The sequence below is a fragment of the Chlorocebus sabaeus genome, chromosome 1 (assembly GCF_047675955.1).
Source record: "Chlorocebus sabaeus isolate Y175 chromosome 1, mChlSab1.0.hap1, whole genome shotgun sequence".
Classification (NCBI taxonomy): Eukaryota; Metazoa; Chordata; class Mammalia; order Primates; family Cercopithecidae; genus Chlorocebus; species Chlorocebus sabaeus.
This window is the reverse complement of record NC_132904.1, coordinates 38694002-38718824: the sequence shown is the minus strand read 5'-3', so window position 1 is coordinate 38718824 and position 24823 is coordinate 38694002. Positions and strand designations below refer to the sequence as shown.

The window sequence follows — 24823 nt, the reverse complement described above, 5'->3', positions numbered from 1 at the left end:
CAATAAGCCTTCAGGATGAGTATGTTTTCATCCTTACCAAATTTTTTCATCTTATCAAATTTTATCAAATGTTTTCATCTTATCAAATTTCTGTTATTTAACAGAAATTGTACTAGGTCGTAATGTAAAGCATAAATCAATGACTAGCCCTACCCATATAACACTTTCTGGAAGGCACGTCACATTTGTCATCATTTGTCTAGCACCTATATTCAACACTGTTTATTATTAAGCTGGAGTACTAAAGTCAAGTCTTTCTCTCTTTTCTCCATATATGTATTACACAGTGCATTTCACAAATAGTTACTCACTATCGGTAGCATGAATAAGTCTTCTCTCTGCTCCTTTCCTGAGAGAATCTTGCACAGTTTCTCAGACTTAGAAGATACTCAACAAATATTTAGGATTTGTAATTAATATACTGTAAATACTTTGGAACTTGTACTTTATCAAGCACACAAGTTCTCATTTTTCCTCAATTTTTCATTGATGAGCATTTGCTTTCAAGTCAAATTTTAAACATGATGTATAAGTAACTTCATGGATAACATAGACAACTACCTTGCTGCATGGTGTGGTTGAGTCAGAGTCAGTGCATAAGAATGACCAGCCTGGTGGTTGAGAGACTTCTTGAAGGTGCAGGTAACATGGATCGAGTCCCTATGAAAGACCTGCTGGACAACAAAGGAATTTCCTGGTAGGTGCAGAAAACCCTTAGCTAGCCTTTAATGGCTGTTAAGAGGACTCCCACTTGCTATTCTGTCGGCAGCCATACCTAGAACAGCACACTGAAACCAGGAAGAGAAGGCTCTTTCACTTACTCTGCCTTTGCAGGTCTCCCATTGCCCTCTTGGCAAAGCTAAACATCAAGTCATCACGTATAAAAGCAATGTTTACAAGGTCCATATATAATATTATAAGACAAGGCAAAAGAGTATGGATTTGTACTTGAGAGCCAGTATAGTCACAACTGGTACAGGACATATTTTGACAAAATCTCACTTAGAAATCTCACTTCCAGTGTCAGTGAGGAAACCTATGAGCAAAGCAAACATCTTTACCTTCCCAACTAGTCATGTTTGACAGTGCTTCTATAGATGCTTTTATATTATTTGTGCGATTGTGGTTTTAAATGATTATCTAGTAACCTTGATATTTATGCTCTAAAATCTTTACCTGTCAGTACCGATAAAATATTCTGTTCTTTTGTTGTCAGTAAATGCATTTGGATTCACTGCGATGACATGGAACACATTTTGTTTTCCATTAAAAAATGGGGAGGTGGAAGCTCTTTGTTTTTTCATCAGTCTTGGATGACTCTGACCATAGTTCAATAATTCTTTAGGTGATGGATACATGAGATGCTATGTTGTAGAGTCTATTCTTTAATTTGCAGCCCTCAATCATATCAGAAAAATTTCCAATGCCATCATTCACATGACTTCTTCCCCTCATGCTCCTCTAAATGTAAAGCAAAAAGTTGTCTTGCATTTGCACCTGGAATGCCACATTCTTCTGAATTTTCTGAACTGCCGAATGGAGAAAATCAGAGTTATCAAGAAAGACTATAAGAGACTCAAGAACAACTGACATGTTAAACCTATTCTTATATTCCCCGTTGTGCCAAACATAATACTGGTAACTGTGCAGACACCCAGCTAATTCTGGCAATGAGGAATTCTTCTATAAGCTTATGTTGAGTCAATTAACATTATAATGATTTTTGTGAATTATTTACTACGTAACAATTTGTACCCTGAAACTCCAACACAGGTTGATAAAATTCTGGTTTTCCAGGTCATAAAAAAGAAACATTTGATTATCTGATTAATATGTTGTATTACCTGGAACACTATGTTAAAAAAGGATTCCAAAGCCATTTTGTCCTTAGAAGCAAAGAGAATTGGGAGAGGTTAATGACGTCATCAATGGCCATAGGGAAAGGATATGTATTACTTGTGCATCAGTTATTTCACATCAATTCACTTCCGTTTTATACGAGGCAAAGAATGTTTCTCAACAGACTATCATCTAAGTAAAATTATATATTAAATTTTAATGTATTTCCAAAATGCACTGTTGGCATCAATGTTAAGGCCCTAATTTTTTATATAAATGAAAAAGAACATTGATCTAAAACAACCAAACTTAAAATAAATCAGATGAACATGCAAACTAGCTAGAGTTACAAAACATTCTTTATCATACCCTGTTTGACTTGTGTTCATCACGTATTATTTTCAAATCTTGACAATATGGCAGAACAAATAAAAACTAAGGTTATATCTCCCCATAGTGGGCACACATAGTTGACAATCATAACGCTTAATTTACATGGCAAAGAGCTTGACATTTGAAAATCTTTTGTCTTCATGAATTGATCTTATCAATATTTAACTATTCCACCACCAATAGTTGGTAAAGAGTATCGATTGTGGAGTCAGGAAGACAGTTCAAATGTCAGTTTTACTGTTTCTTAATAACACGACCTTTGGCACATTAATTAACTTCTCAGCTTCAATTTTCTCTTGTGTAAAGCATAGATAACGAGAACGTAGCAAATTGGGAAATGGTGAGGATTAAAGGAATTAGTATGTGTACATATATCTATTTCCTTTGTACTAAAAAAAATTAGGTTCTCTGATTATTATTGGGAGTATACATACTCCCAATGCAATCTACATGAATAACTTGATGGTTCTCTCTCTGCATTTTAGGCAGGCATTTTTTTTGTTTCATTTTTCTTTTTTGCCAGGAAGGCTTTGTACTATTTTTGTTGCCTTGTCCACTTCTTTTTGCTCTTGGTGCTCAAACATCTCTTCCTCCAGGAAAAACTCCCATTACTCTTGGCCTTATCAACATATTCCCTCTCTGCTAACCCCCAGCATGCTGCGCCTACTTCTGTTTACTCATTAGTTGCTAATGTGTCTTTTTTAGCATTCATCAAACTACGTCTAGTTATCTACATCTTAATATAATTTGTATCTCCTGTCCTCAGTGCCAACTACAGGGATTTTTTTTTTTTTTTTTTTTACACATACTGCCTCTCATATTGTTTTCAATTGTACTTAAAAATGCATATACACACACACACACACACGAAGTCATTGAATTCTGTTCCAATGAGAGATAAGAGGAGCTGGAATACATGCAACCTGGAATCTAAGCCCTGGATTCTCTTTGCTTCTGCTCCTTTACTGCCATCTTCTGACATGATTTGTGTTTGCTGCTGGGATCATTTAGCTCTTCTCTTTGTGCGCTATCTAAGCAGCACCAAGGAATTTGAGCCAAGGCTACTAAAGCTGTTGTTGAAGAAGGTACGTTTACTTTCATCTGAAATTCAGTGCTTCCTCTGATTCATTTTCCTGATGAGAAAGGCTAGGAAATTATCAAAATCTGTTCTAGGAGTACTGCATCAGAATCAAAGCTATTAAAATAAAAATGTAGCACATTATTCAACATAGTAGTTCTTTGCTTGGTGATTATATTTTAGATCTTGTCTTAAGAGTCAAGAGGCACAGATTATAGTCAAATGTGAACTTGAAAAAGTCACTAGGTCTCATCTATAAAATGGTAAGATTGAGAGTGATTGTCTTTGATGTCGTTTAGAGGCATCAACTTTTTTGCTTCTTTTTAGTTTATGGCGAGTTCATTCTCACTCACCTAGCCTAGTGCATATGCCAAAACTTTTACTTTATAAAAATACACATTGATGTCAAAGCATGTCCACATGACTAATCTCACACATAATTTTAACTATCATGTGAAATATTCAGGGAAGATGTTGCCTTTTTATATTTTATAGTTGAGAAGACCTGCACATGAATTCAAGGCTAAAAGCAAAATCTGGCTACAAGCCTGTGTTATTCCTCTGTTCAACAAAATTATTTTTGTCCACTGTGACTATTTCAAAAATATACAAAGATAAACATGTCTATAAAATCGTAGAACATGGGTATATATAAGAAAAGATATGACAGGAGCCCACTGCAAAACAAAAGATTATAACGCATTTTTAAATTAAAAATGATTTTTAAGAGGAATCCATATTTAAATTACTTTCAATCTTATCTCACTATAAAGGAAAAAACAGTAGTTTCCTAAAAGTACGATAGCCAGAAAATGTGATATAAACCATCTGATTCTGAATTATAAATTTCTGATATATAAATTATTTATAAATATCCAATCTGACCAATTAAAACTGAGATAATAAATGAACAATAGGACATTGTATATAATATCAGTCATTGTACTTTCATAGCACAAATGATTCATTGGTTTTCCTTATAAATATTTAAATATTTTAATCAGAGATACCAGAAAAATCTCTGTTGGTATGTTTGGTTAACATAAAAAGAAGGGTGCATAACCTCTACATAAAAATATGTAGTTAGGTTAAGTTGAAATGATTTTTATTCTGTTTTGTTTCAACCCTAGAGTTGCTTTACTGCATAGGGTCTAATAAACATAATTTATTTCTGGATGATTAAGGGCAATAAATGGTCTTTAAGTTACTAGTATTATGCATAAACCCTCCCTATCTAGTGTGTTTAGTTATAAATATCAGAGCTAGGATGAAGATATAATTAACACAGACCATATATCTAAATTTTTATTAAAAGTAAATCCCTTTTCTCATCATTGTTCATTTTATAATTGAAATATAGATATTTTAAAAGATACTTCAAGTTTTAGAGATAAATACTATTAGAGTTCCTATTGCTATATAGAAAATCAGCCCAAATTTTAATGGCTAATACAAACAAAAATAGTATCATAATTATCTTTTATTTTTCTAGAGGTTGACTGGGCTCAGCCAAGAAGTTCTAATTAAAGGTTTCTCATGTGGTGGCAGGCAGAGGGGCCCGAGCTTAGGGTGTGCTTCAGGTCTTCTTCACTTACTTGCCTGGGGACTGACCTTGGTTAGCAACTGAGATCTATAATCGTGGCAGCCAGAACACTTACACATGTAGCCTCGCCTTCCTCACGGCACGGTAGCTGAGTTTAAAGAGACCACCTTCCAAGAAATAAAAAATGTAAGCTGTCACATTCTTACACCCTGGGCCTGTAAACTGTCCTTGTGCCACATATCGATTTCACCATATTCTATTGTTCAGTCAATCAGAGAGTTTAGCTTAAAGAGGAGGAGACACAGACACTACCTTCCAATGGAACAAAGTCAATTAATTTGGTAACTGTGTTTTGAAACTGTCAGAGTTGTTGTTTTTCTGGTCACAAATTATTCACATCGCATACCCACTCCATGCAAATGACACTCATTTACTTCCAATGACCCCTTTCCCAAAGTAACATCTCTTTATGAAATTATAGTCAAGCTCAGGTGCTGGATATGGTTGTCTATTTCAGGTCCACATCCAGATGAACTTTGGGAATATGTTTCCTGTAATAGAAATTTTTGAGTACAGTTTTTTTTTTTTTCAATATAAAGAACTCAGAACTAAAGAGATAAGTTATTTTGTTCTCCCACAATCAACATGCAATGTTTAGGAAGGCATAGAATAATTTACATTTAATAAGGGGGGAAACAGTTTCACACAGTAGTCATAGCAGTCACTCACCCTTAGAAATTTTTTGAAATGTTGCTGAGCATAAGTTTTAAATCTCTTGATAAAGAGTCAGTCCTACTGCCTGAGAATGATTTTGCCGTGTTTTTGGCTCTGCTCTCTCGGCTGTCGGCTCTGTCCTCTGATTCACCCTTCCTTTTTAATAAAAAATTACTGGTGTTTGCTGCTAGGTAGTCTCCTTGTTCAGCCTTCTTTCTGTAGCAGATCAAGGGACCAAAGGTTTCTTTTCATTTTTATTATTGTCTCTGGACTTTTAGTACAAGTTGGTAGTACATCTACCAGAAACTAACAACAGAAAAAAAATTACTTTAAAAATTTTGAAAGATTTCTATGAATTTAATTTGGGCTGCTGAATTAGACAAAAGCTGCAACAAGTAATCTTTTTTTTTTTTTTTTTTTTTTTTTTAGATTAGTCCTTTCCTACCTTGGGTTATCTTTGAAGCTGCTGTGGAACTGTATCCCAATGATTATTCTAAGTTTTATTATTTAAGAGAGTAGATCTGTGTGGCACGTCCTTAAGACCCTTAGAGGATCCTTGACAATCTAAATGGTCCTATGGGTAGTTGCATAAAATATTTCCGAAGTCTCTTAAAAAAATGTAATTGTCTAACCTTGAATTTAATCTATAACCTTAAGCTGTTGTGCTCTCAGGAGATACTGGGAATGAGAAAATTTAATTTTTATACCCAGCAAATCCTGGCTTCTTTTTATTTAACAGTTAATTCTTTAGCTATCTTTGTCTTCTCACATTTTATTACACACAGCAGGAGGATGTGAAGTGGCACTTTCAAGTATTCTGTCTAGAAATCTCTTTATCCCCAAGTCCATTAGGAACGTTTCCTATTTTCCACATTACTTCACAAGACAGTGTTGCCAAATTTCTGCCATTACATAACAAATGTCCCTTATCCTCTAGCTTTATTTTTCCTCCCTTTAAGCTCTATCTAATGACTTCCTCATGGTCACTGAGGTTTTCAATATTATTTTTCTTGATGTTCTTTAGGTTTTTCTACTCTCCTTGAGGCTCTTCCGACTTCAATCTGCCACCTGGTCCTAAAGCCAATACCACATATTTTAGGTTGTTTTTGTAGTATAAAATTCTAGGTACTGAAATCTAGTTGAGTTATCATTTGTTGAAGAACAAGCCACCCCAAATACAAGCGAAATTACAAAAAAAAAAAAATTATTTATTTCCTATGGTTCTGTGGGATGACTGGAATAAACTAGGTAGTTTTTGATAAATATCTTTCATGCAGCTGCATTCAGATGGTGATTGAGACTAGGTTTATTTTGAAGACCTACTTGTATAAAGGCTGATGTTGACTGATGGCTAGAACTTTGTCTGAGGTTGTTCTCTGTAATCTGTACATACATGAATCCATGGTGTGGGGAAACCCAGACCCTATCCATATATCATATATATGTATAGATTTTTACTGAGTTAAAACTTTAAAATAAACAGTTCTGTGGAGAATGTAAATAAAAAGGTCATTTGAATGTGAATCACTGTATGTTTATAAAACATTTCTACAGTCCAATTAAAGTTGAATTAAAATAAAAATTTTAAATGTGTATATCCAAGGATCCAGATGTTGAACTTCTATTCATCTCTCAAGAGATGACTCTTAAGAAGACATACTTCAAGTGCACAAAGATGTTGTAAAATTACAAGAGAGCACAAATAATATTTTTAATAATGGTTGTCTCGGAGGAGGGCATAAGTAGAGTCAGGGTATAATAGAAAATAGAAATCTCTAGCCATTCACCATAATCATCTTTCCCTTCTTTGGGCACATGGCTAGATTCCTATACTCTATGGCAAATAGGTGCTTAGTTATTTTGAGCATAAAAGATTCATAATACAATACTTCTAAACTTGACCCATAGAAATTTCATGAAATTTTTCCTGATTCCCAGGCTAGATGAATACCATATTCTTCCTCTGTGCTGACTCAGTGCTAACAGTGCTAATCTTACTCTCACTGTATTTCAATTGCTTTTTATACCCTCCATATCTTCCACAAATAACCTGAGAGGCAAATTAAGTCCTCAATAAATATTTGTTGGATAGAAACATTAATGTGACAACTCACATGAAATAATTTGGTTTATTTGTTCTGTATACTTTAAAGTGCTTTGCAAATTCATGAATTAATCTTTCTCTTAATGACAATAAATATACATTAGGAGAATAAGAAATCTTAGAAATTGTTTCTATATATTACAAAAATAGGAAGACAAAAAGAAAAAGTGAAACACAAGGGAAAGAAGAGATCTATCTAAATGGAAATTTATAATAGTAATGTCATGTCATAAATAAAGATAGTAGAAGGGAAATTTTCTAATTGGCAAAGTAGAGTAAAATACTTGTGGCTTGCACATCAGGTAGGCTAAACTAGTAGTTCATCATCCTCCTGACTTGTTAAGATGTAAGGAAATCATAGAACATCACAAATTAGCTCTGTTTTCTTCTCTCTTGTAATCAAGATAGAAATGCCTATGTTCTTAGAAGGTCGCAGAGGGAAGAGAAAGGCAGGGATATCAAGCAGAATTGGCAAGGTATCTTTCCAAAGAAAAGTGAATAATCAATAACATCTACATCTATAGTGGTACTAAGAATCTAAAGACCCTGAAAGTCAGCTTTGTGAGAAAGAAAGTTCTTTGTTTGGTGGATAACTCAAACCTTCCTTTATGCATTATCTGTGTTCTTTTTGACCTTATTTGGCTACCAGAGTTTTCTCTTTAATTGTGCTATTGGCAAGGAAATACATTTTTAAAAAAAATCCTAAGGAATTCACTGGGTTCCAGAGTCCTTCTTGACCCCATTGTCTGGTACAAACCCCAAAGTCTACTCTGTAAGCAGGGCATCAATGATTCTTGCCACTATAATGAATACCATTTATCCCTCTTGGTTTAGAGAGATGAGTAGCTCATATGACCATGACTGTCTCCTGATGGACACAGTACTCCTTTGGGCACATAGCCTTCAAATTCACTGAGCCAAAGATCATGGAAACAAGAATCAAAAATTCCTTAAGTGTTATGTGAAATAGTGATAGGGTCTCCATTTTACTTCTTGATTCTTGAAAGTGTATTATAGCCAAAAGGAAGATTCCATGATATGTTATCTATATCACATTGGACATCATCCCAATCTCACTGGGTGTTTTCTCTTAGCTGTACTCTAACTGAGTCTTAAGCAGGCCATCACACACGTCTCTCAAGCCAAGTCCTTCAAGACAATAGGGATGAAGTGATATTGTTACTGTGATTTCAAGTCTTCAATCAACATATTATATATTAGGTAATAAATTTAACTTGATCTTGTTTATCCTTTCTACTTACATCCTTAAAATTCATTCACATAACATTATTCTTCAGAATTATTCTGATTCAAAATGACTAAATTCCCAACATTTTGAGAAATTTATAGCATTGAGTATTGGTTTAGACCTTATTTTCTGGTCCGGTTTATACTGGTATCTAACTCTCATTATGGGCTGAAAGGACATTGTAGGAGTATGTCCTTGCTAGCAAAAAAGTTTCATAGGGAGTTGGAAATTCAAAATTCTAAGCCTTCTAGGTCCTAACCAAATGTCCTCATTTCCTGAATCAGGATCTCATTCCATCCTACTAGTACTTCAGCACAGGGGTCAACAAATGTCCTCTGTAAAGGGCCAAATAATAAAAATTCTCAGTTTTTCAGGCTTACTTTCTTTATTACAACTGCTCAACTCTGCCATTAGAAAGTAACCATTGGTAATAGTTAAATTAGTATGAATAAAATTATTTTACAAAAGCTTTCTTTACAAAAGCTGGTGATGGGACAGATTTAGGCAGTTTGAAGTTTGCCCACTTCTGCTTTAGTCTGGGCACTTAACTGGTGTTGCAGTTAAAAACTTATCTTCAAGCCGTGGGACTGATTTTCAGTCATATATACTACTGAAGATAAATCACTTTTAAAAATTGCTGGAGAGGTCCTCCAATTTTCCTTTTGTGTTTTCGGTTAGGCATTGAATTTGTGTGTGTGTGTATACTCTCTAGTTTTGTCAGAAATTACAGTACCTGCATCCGTTGTTTTCAATTATCATCATTAAGCTGAATTACTACATGTGCTGTTGATAGTTAATTCCTCAAAAGCTTGTCCTCCACTTGAATTGCATTCAGGCTGGCTACACAATTTCTGGGGCACAGTGCACAATAAAAATGGAAGCCCTGGTTCAAAAAGTTGGGAAAAAAAAAAACTTTCCGTGGTTTCTCGTTCAATTGTCATAGATTTTGTTTTCATTTTGTTTTGTTTTTGTTTTGCTATTAACTATCATATTTGCTCAGGCTTGAACAATGGCACTGTTAGTGAAGGCATAGCCAGAAGATGAGGATGAGGTGAGTAGTCAGCCATTTTCATGTGTTTGAAAGTTAACAAGCTTGGATTCAAGTGATATTATGTGAATCATCTGTCTTTATGCTTTGAATTTTACATATACACTATGTAACACAGAAAGAATGGTGTTGAAGAAAGAATGCTAAGTAAATACAAAAAGTGGACCTCCATCCCAAGTGCACCACTTTGGGTAAGAAATCTACTCTCTGTGGAGCTCAGTTTTTTCAATTGTAAAGTAAATAACTGGAACTAAGTGACTTCAGGGTTATTTTGATACTTAAATATATGTACATACTTTTATAAAATAAAGTAATAGAAGGAAAACTTAAATCACAGGTTATAAACTTCAGAGTGCAAAGGTGAACAGATGGAATGAGGATAAAATAGACAACTGTAATGACAAAATTTTATGACAAGCCTCAGATAAATTTACTTGGCAGAATCGATCTATATAAAAATCAATCTAAACTTGTGGAAAGAAAAGTGAGAAAAATTGAACGCCAAGGAGTTCATGATATATCACAATTATTTTTTGACTACAGGGACATCAATTTTCTGTAATTGCTTATACAGGTCACTGACAGATGCTTGATGTATTAAAAATTCATAAATTTTTCCACACCACATTTTATTTTTTGACTGCAGACTTCTTGATGCATTAAGCAGGGGCCTGCAATGGAGTCAAAGAGGACTTCTGTTTTGTTTTGTTTTAATTTTTATTTATTTATTTTTTGCTTTATTTGAAGGTTTTTCAAAGAAAGGTAGATAATCTGCATTGGAAGAGTGAAGCCGTGCATATATTACTTTGAACAGAAACAGAAGGGAAATGGGAAAAATTTTAGAAAATAAAGGAATAATGTCCTTTCCATTAAGACTGTTGTCAAAGGTTGTTGTTTTCTAAGATGGCAAAGGAGTCCAAGATCCTTCAAGAGGAAGCAGGAATACAGTGTTCTTCAAAATTATCTAGCCAGAAGTCTGGAGCTTCCCTGGTTTTCATGCTTGCTAAATTCCACAGAGGTTCAGTTTTTTCCTTGAGTCTGTGAAATGCTTCAACATTCTTGAAACAAAAAACATCTTATTTTTAATAATAAAAAGACTGTGTTAAATTTTGTGTTTTGTTTTTTGTTTGTATGTTTGGTTGCTATAAATAGATGAATTACAAAAATGAGACCTAAGAAAAAAGCATTAATGCCTACCAGAAGATTTGTCTTAAGTATCTCAGTGGGGATAGAAACCGTAGACATTTGGATTTCAGTTCAATATAAAAACTAACTTTCTTTTACTCAGAATATTCCAAAGATGGACTGAACTGCCTCAAAAAGCAGGTGCCAAAACATGAACTGGGTGACCACATCATAATGAAGTTGCAATTACGGAGGGGATGCAGCTAATATTATTGGATCATATTATATATGCTTCTTTTGATGTTTAAGATACACTGAAGAGAAATAAATTTGCATTTATACGGTAAAGAGGTCAGTTTATGAGCATTGCCAAATGACAAACTTACTGTTTAAAAGGAGAAAAGTTATGGATACAAAAGGTCCTTTCATCCCAACACTATATATTCAGTTTTAACTATTCAGGAACTACCAAAAAATTCTGTAATATGTCATTGTAACATTTCCAGGTCATGAACTTAATGCACCAAAAGAGGCTGTTTCAGAATAAGCCTTGCTTATCTCATACCATTGATATGCACTGAACTTTCATTTTCTTTATGCAATAGTTTTCTTTATGTGTCTGAGAGTTTCATTTTTTTTTCAGTTAGACTTTAGAGCCATTTAAAGGAAGAGTGTATCTTTTAATGATTGAAGGAATTTAAAATCCATTATTTTCTCTGAAAGTATTTATCCTTAGTATCAAGAGATAATTTTTTTTGATGATACTCCAAGAAAAATTGGAGCAACAGTTTTGGGTAAAGTTCAGGTCATACGCCATCAAGCAAAGGGAAAAAGTCATGAGATGAGGTGGTGGAAGGAAATGAGTGTTGTCTCTAAAGTAAATGAAGTAAATTCAGCTGTGTTTGAATCTGACTTTCACACTGCATACCTGCACAACCTCAGAAAAGCAACTTCTTCTCTCAGAGCCACCATTTCCTTACATGCACAATTAGGATAACAGCAACTAGAGCTGTTGTGAAATTTATAGCAAATATTTGAGGAAGACTATGAATATTACTATTTGTTTATAATCTGACAATACAAATTATAAACAAATATTAGTTACTTTAGTTAATTTAATCGTCGTATCAAACCTATGAGTAACACAAGAACTTCAGAGAGCTGGTGATTCGGTATGAAATATGCTCACAATCTTGTCCTGTCTTTCAGAATGTAGAAGAATTTGCTATTAAATCACATGGGCCACTACTGATTCTAGACATTTTTGTTTACTGAAGTCACTATTTTTATCCTAGAGTATTTGATTAGCTGTCTTAATCAGACAGTTCAAAGGAAGAAAATCAAATATTTGAACCATATAAAGAGTTGCCTAGAAACATCAACACTTCCAGGTGAATAGAGTGGTTATTAGTGTCTAAATGAAATAGTTCAGAACCTCCTCCCACCATCACTCTCTACATGCCTACTCCTAATAAGTTTTGGAATCTGGAGGTGCTTGCATTTCTTCTTTCAACTTGGGGATCTACTGGAGCTCACACTCAGGATCTATTGCCTTTCAGATTGCCTTCACCTGTTCAACCATTCATAGTTTTCAATTTTCTCTCAGAAATCCTTTCTCATCTGTTATTTCATAAAATGTTTTGTTCTGTTTCGTTATTTCCACTTTGGTCATCTCATTGGTTTGAGAGTCTCTTTGCAAATCTCCTGGGACTTTTTGGTTTGCTCTATCCCTTTAATTTCTTTTTCAGCTTGTATTACTGTTCTGGACATGAGCACAAAACAAAACACAATAAATGTTTCAAATAACAACTCATTGCAAATTTTGATATCAGTAATGTAAGTTGCCTCTGTTTTCCCCAATGACAGGTTTCCATTCACAATCAACAAACCATCCGAGTTAGAGTAAATTTTTCCTTGTACTTTAGTTTCTATATATGAAAAGAGCCTATAATTCTGAAAGGCATTACTGCTCATGAGAGGTGGAAAAGATTTTTTTGCAAATTTCATTTTAACGTGATAATGGCAATTTAGGAGTACCTACCTTTTAGCCCATTGCTGGTTAATATATCAAAGAAGAGATGACAATTTCTCCTCATTAGTTGCCTTTGTTAGGCTAAGATCAACAATAATTAGCACATTGTGTCAGCTACTTGGAAAATTTCCAAGGCATTAGCAAAATTATGTGCAATAATCTCTGGGCTAAGATGATCAGACTAGAAGCAGATAGGCATAATAAAAAGCTTGCTAAATACAATGAAAATGAAGAGATTATGTTTCTGGAAAGAAAGTTCATATGGACATCTGTTTATTTCCACTTAAGCAGTTCAACAACTTGAATTTGGGCCTAAGAAAATAATTTTTTATATATTTGATTTTGTCTTTGTTTTCTAATTATGAGATCATTAGTTTTAACTTTGATTATATGAGGTGATGAATGTCTCCTTAGGTTCCCAAATTCTTTACCTTTCACAGGTTAGCCATGCTTAGAGATCTCAGTATGGACTGGTTTGCTTCTGTTTTAACATTTTAATGACTATTATAGCTCAAAAGTTTATAACTTAGGCTGTGCATGGTGGCTTATGCCTGTAATCCCAACACTTCGGGAGGCATAGGCAAGCAGATCACCTGAGATCAGGGGTTCGAGACCAGCCTGGGCAGCATGGTGAAACTCATCTCTACTAAAAACACAAAAGAATTACCTGGGTGTGATGGGCACTTGTAATCCCAGCTACTCGGGAGGCTGAGGCAAGAGAATTGCTTGAAACTGGGAGGCGGAGGTTGCAATGAGCCGAGATTGTGCCACTGCACTACAGCCTGGGCAACAGAGGATATTCTGTCTCAAAAAAAAAAAAAAAAGTTTATACCTTCTGCATCTTTAAATCCTTCACAAGAGCGACAACACATAGGATTGGCTATGAAAGAGTATAATATTGATTTAAATTTTTGAAGACAGAATAATGAAAAAAATTGATATTAACCTACAAATGGCAAAGACACCAACCACCTGATAATATGTCTGTCTCAAGCTCAATAGAATTTAAAATCTATTAATTGCCTTAATTTCCTACTTCATTCTATATCATCACTTGCTATTCTCAGAGTTCATTTTTCCTATCAGAAGTGAATGTGAAGTTTGATAATAGTAAGACATGTGTACTCTTTAATTTAATGAATGTGATGTATACTCCTTAATTTAATGAATATATACAATTCAATTTTTATACGCCAGGCACATAAATTATATAGCGTAACTTTCCTTTTTTTTTTTTTTTTTCAAACTGTTTCAGCTAGCATAGGGCATTAAAATTGCCAATAAATTTTATAGTTTGTCAATGTATTTTTTAAAATCCTGTCAGAATTTTGATTGAGGTCAAGTTGAATCTATAATAACTTAGGAGAAAATTTATATCTTAACAATGTTGAATCTTTCAATTCATGGGCCTGGTATGTCTAAGTACTTTTCTTCACTATCATATAGATATACTAAACATAGTACGAGTACTTGTTAGCTCTATAAGCTTCCATTTTTTTATTCCCTAGGATTTTTCTTTACACTGAAAAACATGTTATCTGCAAACAGAAACACTTTGTTTCTTCCTTTGTGAAAGACCATGTCATCTGAAAAGAGAAACTCTTATTAATTCCTATGTGACTTTTACAGTTCTTGCATTAATTTATTAGCTAGGATGTCCAGGGCAAGGTTGAATAGGATTGGTGAGACATTCTTGCCTTGTTCTAGATCTTGGAACAAGAACATTCAGTCTTTCACCATTAGTTAAAATGTTACCTGTAAGTTTTCCTTGGATGTCCTTTTTAGGCTGGGTTTCTTTCTATTCTTAATTTGTTAAGAATTTTTATTATCAGCCCCTGAACTGGAACCAAGAGATGAAAAGCAGAAAAATAAAGTGAGTTGGAGATTGTGGAACTAAAACCTATTTCTTTGTGATTGCAGTAACTATAGTTTCTATACAAATCTTAAATAACCTGGTTGAACTAGAAATTTCAAGCTATTATTTCCCTGTTTAAAATCCTTCAACCATGTATCGTCTTCTATTGGATGAAATCTAGTTCACTCTGAATGATGCTTATGCCTCTCAGTACTATGGCCTTGGCCTTCAGCTTCATCTCATTTCTCTTGATTCTCCTGAACGCATTTCTGCACTCTTGCTGTTTGAGCTATGTGCATTTTTAAAAACAAACTATAACTGTCAACTCTATTTTGTAACTGCCATTTATTATGTCTGGAATGCCTTTTTAGTTAGCACTATGGGGAAAACTTCTACTCCCTTAATTGGAAACATTTCTATGAACCAGTTCTGAATCTTCCAAACCTTATTGTAAACATTTTTTTTTTTTTTTTCAGTGCATGATGAAGCAGAATATTTCCCTGACCCCTTTGCAGGACTCACAACAGGAGTGCCTCTTGTACACAGCCCACCACTCTCAATTCATTGTGGGAGGGGGTGTTGGTTGCCCATTCTGAGAGAGAGGGAAATAGGCGTCCCTAATTTCCTTTCCCTCTTTCAGTGAAAACTCAGGGTCTAAGGAGAAAGAAAATAGGCATCCCCCTTTTCTCTTCCATAGCTTTACTCCCGAGTCCCAGCAACCTTAGATGAATGCCACCCATGGGTGCTATTGTGGCCTGCACCTGTGAAGCAGGCAGGGCCCAGAAAATAGGAGTTATCTGCACTCACCTACGCCTCCATCCCCCTTAGTATTGGCCACCTTTGGGTTCCTTAGGGCCTTACCTATGCCATGGAGCACGACTTCCTTCCATGAAATAGGGGCTTAATCAGCAAGAATTAGCCGTGCCCATTTACACTTTGCCCATTGCCTGGCTTTGGATCCCTCAGGTCTTGTTTTCCTTTCCTGGACTTCAGCCAAAGATTACAATTAGTTTGGGAAAAATGGTGTCTCAGAGGGTGCATGGATTAATTTAGATTAAGTCCCAGACGGGCCTTGCAAAATTTGCAGTTATTAGCCAGTGGGGTCACTCCTTTGTTGTTTCCCTACCGTAAGCAGAGTGCTAAGGTGGGAAAGAAAACTCTGTCACATAGAAAAGGAAAAAAGATAAAAACAGCCTAAGTCCAATGGAGGGACTTGCTCTATGCAAATGGGTTCCTTTAATTGTTACATCTCTCCTCTGGACCAAGCTAGACCCCTCATCCAGGGGATGAAAGACTCTGTGGGAGCATTGCGGGAGGGGACAGTGAGCGGGAAACACTGGCCAACTAACTAGTCGTGTGGGGCCCCTGGCCCTGAGACTGCCCTGGGGCCTAGGAGGCAGCCATGGTTCTCTCCCGCCCTGCATGGCTGTTGGGCACAGCTGCGGACATGCCCAAGAGCCTCAGCCAGGAGAGGAAGGGGCGAGAAGGGGAGCCACTGTGCATAGTGGGCACCTGCAGCTGTTGGGGTCAGGGTGGGGGTCGCACCTCTAAGAACAAATGGAAATTACATTGTTCTGTATTGCATATCTGGTGGCTGAACCAAATGCTGATTCTACCTAATAACTTTTCTGCAGTTTGTGGCAAAACCCTTAAGATTTGAAGAAATAGGAGCCATTTCAAACTGTGAAAGAAGAAAGGCTACCAAAGAAAAGTCGGGGGTCTTGGCCATTGCCTTAATGGAAGGTCGGGGACAAGGTCCAGTCCAGGAGCCTTCCAGCTACACTGAGGAATGGCCTTGACCAAATGCCTTCAGTTGCCGCAGGACTTATTCTGGTCCCACACATTGGCTAGACCTCCATGAAGGGAAACAGAGTCAACTTTCCTTTCACCCCGAAGAAAGAGAGATGTGGCAGAGTTGCATCCTGTCCTCTGCAAATGGCATAGCTCAGAGGAAAGTCTGAGGACAAGACGTCTTGGAAAAAAGTGAAGAGACAGATCTGGCAGATCTTCATTTACTAACCCTTCTGCTGAATCTTGGACAAGCCCCAGATGAAGCAGGAAATTTCCCTGACCCCTTCGCAGGCCTCACAACAGGGGGGTGCCTCGTTTGCTCAGCCCGTGCTCTCAATTCCTTGCAGGAGTGAGCCTGCGAGCAGACAAGGAGGGAACTGGAGTGCATGCGCACTGGAACTGGCTGGCACTTTGGCGCCGGCAGGAGCGAACTCTGTTGGAATACATCTATAAAACTTTTCAGCTATGTGAATTCCAAGAATAAATATAATTCTTAGCAACACTTGAAAATGTATTTTCCCATATTCCTAAACATTAATAGGAAGTTGACTTTATTCCACTCTTTACTTTCCCCGTTATTAGCATCCTGAAGAACACCTTCTCTTATCTGATTTTAAATGAAGCATACTCTGGGTGTTAATCTGTGCAGAATGATTTTCCAGGAATAGATCAGCTTATAAGTAGATTGAAGGCAATGAAAACTCAGATATGCCTATTTTTGATTCAGGTTATGAAACAAGAGGTAAACCACAGTAACTGCCTATATAACATTGGCAACTAAATGGGTGAAGGGGACTGAAATATGTCAGATGGATGTGTCAGGTTGGAGGAGTGACTCTCCTGACATGCAAGAAATAAAGCCACTGCTTCCTTCAGTTACATGTTCTGTAAAGAACTGCATAGATTTCATCCATGAAGCTCCATGGGGGCTGGTAATTCTGTCCTATTTGGAACCAATCTCTCCCGCCCAGTTGGTGAGCTAGGGGAGTTTTGTAAAGCTATGAGCATATCTGTGGCACATCTCCTGTATCAATGTTTTGTACAATATATAGTTTTATGGGGCCTTTAGTCCAATTTTGCTAGAGCCAATGGAGATTTCTGTCACACAATAATTAACTTCTTTTCAGAAAGAACCATTCTGAAGCAAGGCATACTTTATCCTCAATGCTGCCACTTTATTTTGATTAGGGAAAATGGTGTGTTATCTAGGAAGCCCATGACGGAATGTCATAGTAATCAGCTACTGTGTTGATGCTATCGGATGTGTCTCTCACACTAAGGTTCCCATTAGTACTTGTAGAGATTTACAGAAAAATGTCTCCAAGAATGCCATTCAGATTCCCGCAATCAGAGATTATACCTTTTACTCATTTTTTTCAGATACTTAATTTTTCTCTTTAAATTTTTATCAAGTAACCTTGACACACATGCATTTTAAAATGAAGTCATACATAGGAATGTCTAAACAAAGCTTTTTTTTTCTTTCGTGTCTTTTTCTTTTTGAAAGAATAATTATAATTAAAGACTGAATGATCAATCATTAACAAATAGCAGGTATCAAGGTGGGTGGATCACAAGGTCAGGAGACAAAGACCATCCTGGCCCACATGGTGAAACCTCACCCATACTAAAAATACAAAACTAGGTTGGTGTGGCAGTGCACGCCTGTAGTCCCAGCTACTTGGGAGTCTGAGGCAGGAGAATTTCTGGAACTTGGGAGGCAGATGCTGCAGTGAGCCCAGATCACGCCACTGTACTCCAGCCTGGGCAACAGAGCAGGACTCTGTCTCAAATAAATAAATAAATAAATAAATAAATAAATAAAAATTTTAAAAGCAGGTTTTGCAAAACAGAAAACCTTATTTTAAATCTAGTGAGACAAATTTGTGTCTATAAGGCAAGCTTACACATTTCGGAAAGAAAATAAAGCAATGTAAAACAAAATAAATGTCACCATGTATAATCAAAACATCAATAATTATTTTTTCAACATTTGAATAACCTCCAATTAGTGTTAAGAACATGACTTCTTTGGACTTTCTATAAATGTAGTCCAAGAAAATATCTTCGGATAGAAGCATACCCACTATTTGAATACTGGCAATCTGAGAGCAAACTAGCAGTAGACTTAATTTTTAAAGAATTTATCTCTTAGACAATTTAACATTTGCTGTGTTTTTAGTGATCTAAGAACTTCAAAGTTTTTCCTCACATGTTGTCGAGATTTTAAACCATGAGTTTTGAGTGCAGGTGTGTATCATTAATGAACCACAGGTAATGATACTGAATTAGCATTGCCTAATCAATGCCGGAAAACATTGGCTGCTCAATAAAGATTTGATACAAAATTGGAAACTGACTATCATACAGTTAAATTCTGGAAGGCACTATTTCCCAAAGTTTAGTCCAAAATGATCTGAGGAGGAATCAACTAAAATGTAGTTTTCTAAGCCCTGCTGTAGAATTTCCAAACCAGAATTTCTGAGGGAACAGTGCTGAAGAAAGGAAATAAGGACTATTAAGTAACTCCTCCAGAAAATTTTTTCACACTAAAATGTGAGAAACTTTGTTCAGAATTATATTAGGCAAGTAATGCAAGTTATTCTGTTATTTCCTCTTAAATTTTCATACTTTAAAGTTGGTGCTCTTTCTTATCCACACCAACAGCGTGCTGTGACTCAGACTCTTCTTAATTCTAAGGGACTGTGCCTGACTGTTTATTACAGTCGCCACTAATGACATGTGTCTACAGAACACTTGAAATCTGGCTAGTGTGATTGAGAAGTTGAATTTTTTAACTTTTTAAAATTTAAATTAATTTAATTGTAATCCTTTCAATGAATAGTTACTTCATAGAGTAGGAAGCTATTAAGTGCATTTGAACCAATTTGGAATTATGAATTTGCCTTTTCAACTTATGACTTTATGTAATCTCAGTATACAAAATTTCAGATGGGAATTTAGCATCCAAATTAGATGTTCTGTAAGTTAAAATATGCAGCATATTTTCACTCACATGTGGGAAATAAAGACACCTTTAGAGAGGAGAATGATAGACACCAGAGGCTAAGAAGCGTATCAACAAAATTATGCAGCAGATCTCACAAGAGTTAGTGTGAAAAAAGAATGCAAAATATCTCAATAAGTTTATGTTGCTCACATGCCCAAATAATAAATTGTATAAATTGAATTAAGATATATTTTGAAACTCAACTTAGCCCATTTAAAAAATATTTTTAATGTGGCTACTGGAAACATTTTATATTGCATCCATGGCTTTCATTACCTTTTATTGGAAAGTAGTGTCTCAAAGAAAAGTGAAGAAGCAGATTATCATTGTGAACAGGACCATCCTTATCTATTAGTGGAAGAGATATGCTTTCCAAAAAGTCTAGAAGATATGGGGGAAAAAAGGAGAGACAAGAAGCAACATGGGGCTGGTAGGCAGAAAAATTAGAATCATGTATCTTCAACTACTTCACATTTTAACTTAGAGTTAATAGAAATACTAATATCAGATTTGTTTTGCTACCTATCACTTAGGAACTTTTGCTCAGTGGATTAGTCTGTTTTGTATTGCTATAAAGGAATACCTGAGACTGCATTATTTATAAAGAAAAGAGGTTTATTTGGCTCTAGATTCTTCAGGTTGTACAAGAAGCATGACGCCTGCCTCTTCTCTGCTTCTGGTAAGGGTCACAGGAAGCTTTTACTCATGGCAGAAGGCAAAAGGGGAGCAAGCATGTCACATGATGAAAGAGGAAGCAAGAGAGAAGGAAGGAAGTACCAGTCTCTTTTAAACAACCAGATCTTGTGTGAACTAATAGATTGAGAACTCACTCATCACTATGAGGAGGGCACCAAGCCATTCATGAGGGATGGCCCTCACAGCCAAGCACTTCTCACCAGGCCCTACCTCCAACACTCGGGATCAAATATAAATATGAAATTTAGTGGAGACAAATATCCAAACTACATCACTCAATATGCAGTATTCCCCAGCCCCCTAATGGAAGACTAACACCCAGGAAAAATAAGGGATCAAGAAGTGCCAATATACAAATTATTATTTGGGCATGTAAGCAATATAAACTTATGGAGATATTTTGCATTCTTTTTCCATGCTAACTCTTGTGAGATCTGTTGCATATTTTTACTGACACATAATATTCCTACATATCAATTGGTTACATGTAATGTTGTGTTTCACACATAGAATGTATAATGATCAAGTCAGGGTATTTGGGGGGCCTATCACCTCCAGTACTTACTACTTCTGTGTGTTGAGAACATTTCAAGTATCCTCTTCTATCTATTCAGAAATACACAAAACATTGTGCTTAACTATACTCATCTGACTCTGCTATTGAGTGGGAATTATTTTCTTTACAGTGTAAAATTATGAAGCATTTCACTCATACGGGTTTATAATTAACATTATTGCCAATCCCGCTCAAGAGATATCCTCATTAATTGTCCTTCAATTTTATACAACAGTCATTTAAGGAAGACAGACCAAAGGAGGATAAAAATTTGAGAGGAGGGTCTATAGAATTATGTATTTAGTAAACAAATATATATGTGTATTAAAATCATAAGAATTTCCCTTTCTCTCCTTCTTAGCCTACTCCTTTCCATCACTCTTCTACCATTTCTATCTCTTCCTTTCCCTTCCTGAGCCATCCAGTCCTAAATCCAAGCAAAGCAGTTTTCTACTTTGTGCACTAAGTAGAAAAGAGCCACAGTGATCAAAACAGCATGTGAGAGCCTGGGGTAATGAGGAAGGTTTTCACATAGGAGGGAAATGTTGGTAAGGAATGGAAGTCCAGTAAACCAAGCAGGGACGTCCAGTATGAGATATTGAGCCTGAGTGAGTCAAAGCTGTGTCCACATGGGGATGGGGCAGGCAGCCCTTTGCAGGGTGTCAGAGCCTCAACTGGATGGAAGGGGCATCTATGCTATGAAGACTTTTTTGGCACGGAGTTAGGGAGCATGGGAAAAATGAGAAGGAACTACATCATGGGTAGTATTTGAGTCTACACAGACTGCCAGAGCTAAAGTAAGGTGCAGAGGACACATACATAAAAAAATGAGTGTTGTAATGATGGGGATTTTCATTAATTATATACATTAAGGGTGATGGAAGTTAGTATCAGGGAATAGAGTTGCAAGCATGGGACCAAAAATGTCAAAAAGACAATGGTGTTTGACTGAATTTGAAAGTATTAATGGAAATTCATGTTATCACATATGCCTGCCTCCTAGATTTTATCTTCTGTATGCTATTCTCTTCTTCAAGAAACAGAGATTCTTAGATAAATGACTGAATTCAAGGATAGGACAACCAATCTTGAATATAAGCCTGACACTGCCTTTGACAAGAAATGAGGAAATGGTCAAGGAATAATATCTGGAGGACATGGAAACCAGCTTTCTCTGGGACAATTTGAGCACAAAAATAAACATGACAGTAGTGGATAATTATCTATTGAAAAAGATGGGAAATTGATCACTTCAGACTAATAAAAACAGATACATAAATAAATGTATTTGTTTTATGAGGGACATAATATTTATGTAGCTTCAGAACGCCTCTCTGCCAAATATTTAATAATTACAAAGGGCAAAATATTTTACTTTTTGGAAGCAATCACTGGTAATTATTATTTATCTCAAGTTATCAGACATTATTTGCAATGAAACAATTTAAAATCTTGTGCCCCTGATGGGCTACAATGAAAACACAGTATAATTGTTGTAGTATCTAGCCAAAGATACATTACCTGCATCTACTCATGAGGAAACATCAGATAAAACCAACTGAATAACAGTCTATAAAACAATTGGCCTGTACACGTCAAAAGTATCAGAGCCATGAAAGTTGTGGACAGACTATGGAACTGTTCCATCTTGAAAATGACTAAAGAGACAGGACAATTAAGTACAATCATGATTCTGAAATTTATTTTTGAGTTGTAAAAGACGTTTTTTTGGACCATTCCACATTTGCTGGGGTCTGAGTGTTAGATTGCTAATGACTCATTATTCACTTTCTGATTCTAATATTTTGTTGTTATGGAAGAAGAAGTCTAAGATGCTAGAAAGTGTTTGGGGATAATGGGGCATCATGTCCTCAAATTACTAACAAATAGTTTGTGAAAAAATAAGCCATTTTTCCTGTTCTTGCAACTTCTCTTTGCATTTTTTTAGTGCTTCCAAATTAAAACTATACCACAAAATCATGACAAATGAATATTTCTTTATTTTTTTAATGTATGGTCCATTAAATGAGTGGTTTTTAATTTTATTTTTCGATTTGTTGATTTATTTTCCCCTCAAATAAAATGTTATATGGAAAACCTGGAATAAAGCAGATAAAACTGGAACTGCTCGGCTCTCTCTGTCACCCCTGTGGGGTGCTCGTTACACCTATTCTTTGTGAGACTAATGAAACAAATAGGAAACTATAAAACAAGTCAAATAGTATATTTTAAACATAATTATTATGGAGAAAAATAAATCCATGATGAGAGGTAGGGAATTTGAGAGTGAAGATGACAATGCGGAGTATGGGGTTTTGGAGATTTGAAAAGAAAAGACAAGTTTGAGATTGCTATCTAGGAGAACAGGTGAGAGAAAAGACTGGAGGAGAGACAAAAGATTGGGTCAGAGAAAAGATAGAAAAGTCTGATGCTGGACAACATTAGGGGTTCCCTGGAGCATAGATGTCGTACATTTAAAGTGGGATCAGAACTACTTTTTCAGTTATGTTCATCCGCAAACTTGCACGCACAAGTAGAGAGTTTGATTAACTTGGATTGTGTTTCTTTTTCAGAGCTGTATAGGAAAGCAAGTAAGGAAATGACAGTCGAGGATGTTTGCAAGGGAGTTATAGTAACTGACTGTGATAATATAAGCTGTTATAGGTTATAAACAAAATGAATGTTATTGAAGAAGAATGTACTTCTTTTCCTGTCTCAGACTTACTTCTGCAGGTGTCTTGAAATCTTTCTATTCCTAATTGAAGAAAAGCATAGCCTTGTGTTCTGTAAAAGACGGAATGCCGTGTCTTCCCCATATTACCCTGCATATCACTAATGTCATTACATTGTTTAATAACTCTGTTTCTGGGTTTGACTTCCAAACACCGAGAGGTGATGAAAGTGTCTCTGTCTTTTTAAGTGCCTAGCACAGAGCATGATACATAGTGATGTATCAGTTTTACAGAAAATTATTTATTTTTTGGCAACAGAATCACAATTTTGTGGCAAAATGTGATATTTTCAGAAATTATTTTCTCTCTTTTTATTTCCCTCTCTACATATTTTTCATATGATCCTTCAAAATGTTTCACAATGAGAATTCCTGCCCCATTTCTATATGCAGTTATTTGTTTGAAGTCCACTGACTAATCTACACAATCCCTGTATTCCAATCCTAAAATGCAAAAAGTTATCTAACTGGCTCACATAGTCTCTTCTCAACAGGCTTGTCTAAAGATAAACTTCTTCTTTGATCAGTTTTTCTCTCCTGGTTCATTAGTTGTGGTCAAAAGACATGTTAACAATTTATTGGCCATCCAGAGGGAATCTGTGAGAAGGTCTGTTATAGTCAAATTAGAGAAGCAAAACCACTAAGAAAGAACATTATGAAGTAAGGCAAATTAGACCTTACACAACTGTGGAAGCAATAGGCCCAGAAAGAAGTCTTGAAGGGTCTGAGAAAATAAAATAAATTAAAACACCTACCAGCTTCCCGAAGATTTTCACAGCATTAAGTTTAAAAGACTATCACGGAGATGCAAATTTGGTCCTAGGGATTTGGTGAGGAATGCCTATAAACTGAATGGTTTGGAGTTGTTGTTTTCTGCTATTAAATCCTCTTTGAGAAACACATTGACTTGAATTTGGTGTAGGTTTTTGGCTCCTTATAATGCAATACATATTAATAATATATCATCCATGATACAACCATGAATTGTGCTCATGTGAATTTTCATCCATGGAATTTCCCATACATCTAAGAATACTGTGGGGCTTTTGTTTGCTTGAT

General features: G+C 35.7%; 1 long non-coding RNA gene across 1 annotated transcript; it reads left to right on the top strand.

Annotated features, from left to right (window-relative positions):
* Window positions 1–6251: 6251 nt before the first annotated feature.
* Window positions 6252–18547, top strand: LOC140712047 (uncharacterized). Its single transcript, XR_012093497.1, has 3 exons — window positions 6252–10159; window positions 12303–12484; window positions 16615–18547. It is a non-coding gene; the product is annotated as an uncharacterized lncRNA (long non-coding RNA).
* The last annotated feature ends 6276 nt before the right edge of the window (window positions 18548–24823 follow it).